The following is a 6630-nucleotide window of genomic DNA, read 5'->3' on the forward strand; positions in this document are numbered from 1 at the left end:
TCAGTCCTAGTTGACAAAAGTCTGTAAAAATTGTCCTTTGATGATTCAGGGTCATTGTTTCCCGGCTACCCTTATGTTGTTGCCATTTGATGAATTTGATGTAATACTTGGTATGGATTGGTTAGCCCTACATGATATAATTGTAAATTGTGGTAGTAAGTATATTAAATTGAAATGCCCGAATGGTGAGATTCTACGGGTTGAATCAAGAGAATTGGGTTCGTCGCCGGTTGTAATTACGTCAATGGCTACCCAGAGATATATGAGGAAAGGATACGAAGCTTACCTTGCATTCGTCATGAACACTAAGGAAACTGAATTGAAGATTGAGTCAATACCTATAGTATGTGAGTATCCAGATGTGTTTCCGGAGGAATTACCCGGATTACCTCTTGAAAGGGAGATAGAGTTCGGATTGAATTGATGCCAGGGACAATCCTATTTCTATTGCTCCTTACAGAATGGCACCTACTGAGCTGAAGGAGTTGAAAGCACAGTTGTAAGAGCTAATGGTAAAGGATTCGTGAGGCCAAGTTTTTCACCTTGGGGTGCCCCCATATTGTTTGTAAAGAAGAAAGATGGTTCAATGAGATTATGTATCAATTATCGGCAACTGAATAAGGTAACCATCAAGAATAAGTATCCTTTACCAAGGATAGATGACTTGTTTGACCAGTTGAGAGGAGCCACTGTGTTCTCCAAAATAAACTTGAGGTCTGGCTATAATCAGCTGCGAGTTAAAGACTCGGATATACCCAAGACAGCTTTCAGAACGAGGTATGACCATTATGAATTTCTTATCATGCCGTTTAGGCTAACAAATGCACCGGCTATTTTTATGGTCCTAATTACTAGGATCTTTCAGCCATATCTGGATAAGTTTGTCGTTGTGTTCATTAACAACATTTTGATCTACTCTAAGGATGAGACAGAGCATATGAAGCACCTGAGAATTGTATTACAGACCTTGAGGGAAAAGCAGTTGTATTCCAAGTTTAGAAAGAGTGAGTTTTGGCTCTAGGAAGTCAGATTTTTGGGTCATATTGTTTCAGGTGAAGGCATCGGAGTTGATCCAAGTAAGATTTATGCAATTGTTGAATAGAAACCGCCTAAGAATGTAACTGAGGTTAGAAGCTTTTTGGGTTTAGCTAGTTACTATCGAAGGTTGGTGAAAGGATTTTCCATGATAGCAATTCCAATGACGAGATTGCTACAGAAAGATGTTAAATTCAAATGGACAGAAAAGTGTCAGCAAAGTTTTGAGAAGTTAAAGACATTGCTGACCGAAGCTCTTGTTTTAGTACTACCTGAATTGGGAAAAGAGTTTGTGGTCTTTAGTGATGCATCCTTAAACAGATTGGGTTGTGTGGTTATGCAAGATGGCAGGGTGATAGCTTATACTTCACAGTAATTGAAGCCTCACGAGAAGAATTATCCGACCCACGACCTAGAACTTGCTGCTATCGTTTTTGCCTTAAAGATTTGGCCACATTATTTGTATGGTGAAACTTGCCGCATCTTCACAGACCACAAGAGTTTGAAATACTTGATGACTCAGAAAGAATTAAATTTGAGACAAAGGAGATGGTTAGAATTAATTAAAAATTATGATCTGATTATTGACTTTCACTCGGGAAAGGCGAATGTAGTCGCCGATGCATTGAGTAGAAAATCCTTTTCTGCTTTGAGAGCCATGGATACTCATTTGACATTGCTTGATGATGGTTCAGTCTTGGCAGAGCTGAAGGCTAGGCCGACATTTCTGCAGGAAATTCATGATGCTCAGCATAATAATGATGACTTGCAAGCAAAAAGGGCTCAATGTGAGTCTGGTGTTGAGTCAGATTTCTGAATTAGTCCTGATGGTTGTTTGATGTTCAAAGATAGGGTTTGTATACCCAATGACAATGAACTTATTCGGAAGATTTTGCAAGAAACACATAGTAGTCGTTTGTCTATTCACCCAGGAAGTACTAAGATGTACAACGGTTTGAAGAAAATGTACTGGTGGAACAACATGAAAAGAGATATTTCTGAGTTTGCATCAAGATGCCTGATATGTCAGCAAGTTCAAGCTGAACATCAAGTGCCTTCAGGTTTGTTACAACCTGTGATGGTTCCTGAATGGAAGTGGGACAAAGTTACTATGGATTTTGTGACAGGATTGCCATTACCTCTGAAAAAGAAAGGTGCCATATGGGTTATAGTGGATAAGTTGATGAAGTCTGCTCGTTTTATTCCCGTAAGAACATATTACTCTCTTGATAAGTTGGCTAACTTGTATGTTTCTGAGATAGTAAGATTACATTGAGTACCACTATCGATTATTTCAGACAGGGTCCCGAGGTTCACTTCGAAATTCTGGAAAAAGATGCAAGAAGCCTTGGGTACGAAGTTAAACTTTAGCACAGCTTTTCACCCTCAGACTGATAGTCAATCTAAGCGAATGATTCAGATTCTCGAGGATATGTTGCGATGTTGCATCCTAGAATTTCAGGGCAACTGGGAAAAATACCTGCCTTTTGTAGAATTTACCTATAACAATAGTTTCCAGACAAGTTTGAAGATGGCGCCTTATGAGGCCTTGTATGGTAGGAAGTGTTGAACTCCATTGTACTGGACAGAACTCAAGGAAAATCAGATTCACAGAATTGATCTGATTAAAGAAACTGAATAGAAAGTTAAAGTGATACGAGATTGTCTAACAGCGGCATCAGGTAGGCAAAAGTCTTATGCTGATCTGAAAAGAAAGGAAATTGAGTTGCAAGTTGGAGATAGAGTATTCTTGAAAGTATCTCCATGGAAAAAGGTATTGAGATTTGGTCAGAAAGGCAAATTGAGTCCGCGATTTATCCTACCATATGGGATCACTAAAAGAGTTGGATTGTTAGCTGATCATTTAGCATTGCCACCCAAACTGGAAAAGATTCACAATGTGCGACATGTATCTATGTTAAGGCAATACCGATCAGACCCTTCTCACGTGATTTTGGTATGATTGTGGTTGAGAATTTAAGTAGTGAAATGGTTGATTATGATATGACATGAATTATATGTGATTTGGTATGTTTTGGCTGCCCATATATGTGATGAATTAATATTATTGTGATGGCTAGGTGAACATGAGAAATAGGGTGGCAAAGTGGCTTTACAAATGGCCTATTTTTGTCCACACGGGCATGTGTCTTAGCCGTGTGCAACACACGATCATGCTACACGGTCGTGTGTCCCCTGGGGTACCTTTCAAATTAAAGTTAGTATATCCTACAGTTTTGACACGGCCTAGACACACGAGCATGTGTACTGGTTGTATGTGGCACACGGGCTGGCACATGGGCTTGTGGTCGGCCATGTGACCCAAGTCAATAACCCCCTTAGATTTCAAATGGCCTGGCACACGGGCGTGTCCTCGGCTGTATGGTACAAGTTAGCATGTATGCCCTATTTTCACATGGTTTGCGACACGGGCGTGTTTGGTGGCCGTGTGCCTATTCACACAGGCATGTGACCCTAAAAGCAAAGAAAATTTTTTAAGTTTTCTAAAGTTTGCAAATGTTATCGGTTTAGTCCCAAACCTTTTCTAAGCATATTTTAAGGCCTCGTAGGCCCTCTTAAAGGATGATGTGGTTATGTATGATTGATGTTTGTATGGAAATACTCAACGTACGCTTTTGCATTGTGATTATTTGGTAATACCTCATAGCCCTATTCCGATGATGGATACAGGTTAGGGGTGTTACAGAACTGACTCGAGTGCAGACATTATGGTAAACACCACATTGGTGATTGTAGATTTAATGCTCGGGTTAATTTTAAATGTAGATCATTAGATCACTTCATTCGTGAATGTCCCAAGTTGGTTGAACAAGACACAGTGCAGAATATGAGATCGGGTAACATGACATCTCGAGGAAGACCACCCAAAGATGCAGGTAATGTAAGTAGTAGCCAGAAGGGAGCTAAAGACACTACTATTAGATCTGAGGCTCGCACACCTACCAGAGCTTATACTATTCGCGGTCGCAAAGAAACTTCATCTTTAGATGTTATTATCGTTACTTTCACTCTTTATGATAGTAATGTTGTTGCATTGATTGATCCTGGATCGACTCATTCTTATGTATGTGAAAATTTAGTATCCAGTAAGACTTTTCCTATAGAGTCTACTAAATTTGTGATTAGAGTATCGAACCCCTTAGGCCGGTGTGTTTTGGTTGATAAAGTGTGCAATAATTGTCCGTTAATGATTCGAGATTCCTATTTTATGGTCAATCTGATGTTGTTTCCATTCAATGAATTGGATATAATTCTGGGTATGGATAGGTTAACACTGCATGATGCGATTGAACTGCAAACGAAAGACAATTGACTTGAGATGTCAGAATGATGAGATAATTCGGGTTGAGTCTAATGATTTAAATGGTTTGCCGGCAATGCTTTCTTCGATATTAACTCAGAAATATGACTGAAAGTGAATATCTGGATGTGTGTGAATATCCGAATGTGTGTGAATATCTGGATGTGTGTGAATATCCGACAATGCTTGTGTGCTCGATTCTAAAGTGACTGAAAAGAAGATTGAATCAGTACCAGTTGTGTGTGAATATTTGGATGTGTTTCTTGAAGAGTTACCGGGTTTACCACCGATCAGGGAAGTTGAATTTGTATTGAATTAGTACGAAGAACAACTCTGATATCAATAGCTTCGTACAAAATGGCATTAATCGAATTAAAAGAATTGAAAGCTCAGTTGCAAGAGTTGATAGATCGAGGTTTCGTACGATCGAGTTATTCTCCCTGGGGTGCACCGATTTTGTTTGTGAAAAAGAAAGACAGAACTCTGAGAATGTGTGTGACAGCCCTAAAGTGACCCTAGTCGGAAAGCGGTTTCGGGACCGCTAAACCGAGTCACCAAATTATTTGGATGTGATATTTATGGTCTAAAATATGTGAATATGAATGTGCGAAAATTTTAAGCTTCGGTTTAGTAAATTGCATGTGAATTTAGTCAAAAGGACTTGTGTGACACTTTTGAAATGTGATAGGCTAATCTACAAGGATCTAATAGTGCATGTAGTCAAAAGGGAGGACTTGCATGTCAATTTTCCCCCCTAATATGTAGTGGCCGGCCATGAGCATGAGGATGGACAAAATGTTATGGGGTGAAACAAGTTGGAAACATGTTGTGTTAGTGTGTTATGGGAGAAAGAATGGAATAAAGGGTTAGTAATAAAGAAATGAAAAGGGAGGGGTGATGAGAACAAAGTTGTCTCATCCATGTTCCCCCCCCCCCCCATTGCCGTGACTAGAGAAAGGGGAGGAGAAACAAAATTCTTTCTTGGTTGTTCAACATGGCCGAATAGAAGAAACAAAGGAGGGGAAGAATTTTTGGTCACTTGAGTCATTAAGAAGGTTAGTATATTATGTCAAATGGTGAAATTTTTAACTTGTTTTAGGTAAATAATCATGGTTCTTACATAGCCCATGCTAAAATTTGTAATTTTGATGGATGATTGGAGCATTCGGCTAGGGTATAAAGGAAGGGATTTTGATTGTTTCATCTATGTATTGATGATGAATGTGTTATGGAAAGAAATCGGTCTTCCTAAGAATATGATTTGTGAATGCTTATATTGGTAATAGCCGAAATTAAAGAGGTTTGATGTCTTGAACAAATGTTGATTATATGATTCGAAAATGAGATATGTTAACGATGAAGTATAATCGGCCATGGAGGTAGCTCATTTTGGAAGTGTGATTTGTGGTATATTTTTCTTTGTGGTTGATTATAAAAATTTGGCTTAAGTGAGGTAATTGGTAAAAGATGTGTTTATGATGTAATACATATGTTCTCATAAGCTAAGTTATGTATATGTGATATCTTGCATATTGGTTGTTATGGTAAGGTTTGAGATATTGACGTATGAATATATTTTGTTTGTGGTTCGGCAACTAATGGTTAAGTTGTTAAGTTACATGCTTGAGTAGTAAATATGTTAAGAATGGTTCTAAAATATATATGGATGCCGTGTGATTGTGTTTGATTGGGAAGTAAATTGTTTGATTTAGCTCAAGAGCCTAGAGGATCAAAGTCGGATAAGGGAAAAGAGAAAGTAAACGAATAGCCGTGGATATCTAGTCGTCAACCACTTCCGAGGTAAGTTTTAAGTGATTAAACGTTGAGTAAATTCAATCATAATAGGACATAATGAGTTGATTTAATAAGATATGATGTGGCCATGATATGTCTTAAACCCAAATGGTAAGTTCATAAGTGTTTGGACTTGGAAGTTTAAGAGCAAATTGTAACAATTTGCTTGGACAGCAGCAGTAATGTGATTTTAGAAAATCACTATAAATTTTTGGTGTGGAATTATAGGCTGAATAAAATATGTAATCAAAGCTTGGTGGGTCTAGTTTCTTATAAAAGAGACCGTGGAAGCACAGAAATTTCCTATAAAGAGATATTTAAAGTTGTCCGGGACAGTGGCGGAATGACTCCGAAATCCCCTGTTCTGTTTTTGGAAAATCATTATAATTTGTACAAAAATGGTTATAAGATAAGATTTATATGCTTAGACTCCTTAATGAGTCTAGTTTCAAATGGAATCAAATAGAACACATTATGAA

Source organism: Gossypium arboreum, chromosome 5 (genome assembly GCF_025698485.1).
Source record: "Gossypium arboreum isolate Shixiya-1 chromosome 5, ASM2569848v2, whole genome shotgun sequence".
Taxonomy (NCBI): Eukaryota; Viridiplantae; Streptophyta; class Magnoliopsida; order Malvales; family Malvaceae; genus Gossypium; species Gossypium arboreum.